Below are 980 nucleotides of genomic sequence, written 5' to 3' on the forward strand. Positions count from 1 at the left end.
CGTTCAGAAATATTAACTATTCAGATATAAATTATTCAGATTTTCCAAATGACCCCTTAGACGATCCACTAGAGATAGGAGGAGTTCAATTTCAGATAATTATATTAAAAATTTTCAAGAGCATTAGTTTGACATAGGGGCAATGGAAAATGACCCGATCAATTTCAACAAGTCAAACAAAATGCTAATAGTCAAAAGTGGATTGAAGCCATGAATGAGGAAATGAAATTCATGAAAGACTGTGACGTTTGAGAACTTGTCAAGTTTCCTGTAGGTGCAAAACCGATTGGTTGTAAATGGATATTTAAAACCAAAAGGGATTCCATGTACAAATTTTGAATGATAAAGCGTGTATAGTCGCAAAGGATTTTAGTGAAAAAGAAGGCATTTAACATAAAGAGAAGGAGATGCAAGCTTTTCGTACGTGAAATTGCAAATTTCATCAAATGATTGTCTCATGCGATTTTGAGTTTAATATTGTTAAAAATACATATTTAACAAGTTCACCATGAGTAGAATTATATATATATATATATATATATATATATATATATTGCTTTAAATCGATGATTTAGCTTCCAGCACGAAACCAAGAGATTTATCACAAATATTTTTTGAGATGAAGGATCTTGGTGACACCTCTTTTGTATACATCAAGACCATTCTCGGGGTATCTGTGGGTTATCACAAAAGAGCTATAAGGTGCTTTCTAAATTCGGCACAAAAGATTGTGCACAAATAAATACTCATGTTTCTAAAGAAGACAAGTTTAGTCTCAAACAGCGCCCTAAGAATGATCTTGAAGGAAAGAAGATGCAAAACATTCCTCTGTTTCAGCGAGTGGGTAACTTATGTATGTTCAAGCTAGTACCCTGTCGAATTTGGCATTCATTATGGGTATGTTAAGCAGACATTCGAGTAAATCCCGAAGGGATCATTAAATTACATTTAAACGGGTTATGAGGTACTTGTAAGGAACT

The sequence above is a fragment of the Apium graveolens genome, chromosome 7 (assembly GCF_009905375.1).
Source record: "Apium graveolens cultivar Ventura chromosome 7, ASM990537v1, whole genome shotgun sequence".
Lineage (NCBI taxonomy): Eukaryota > Viridiplantae > Streptophyta > Magnoliopsida > Apiales > Apiaceae > Apium > Apium graveolens.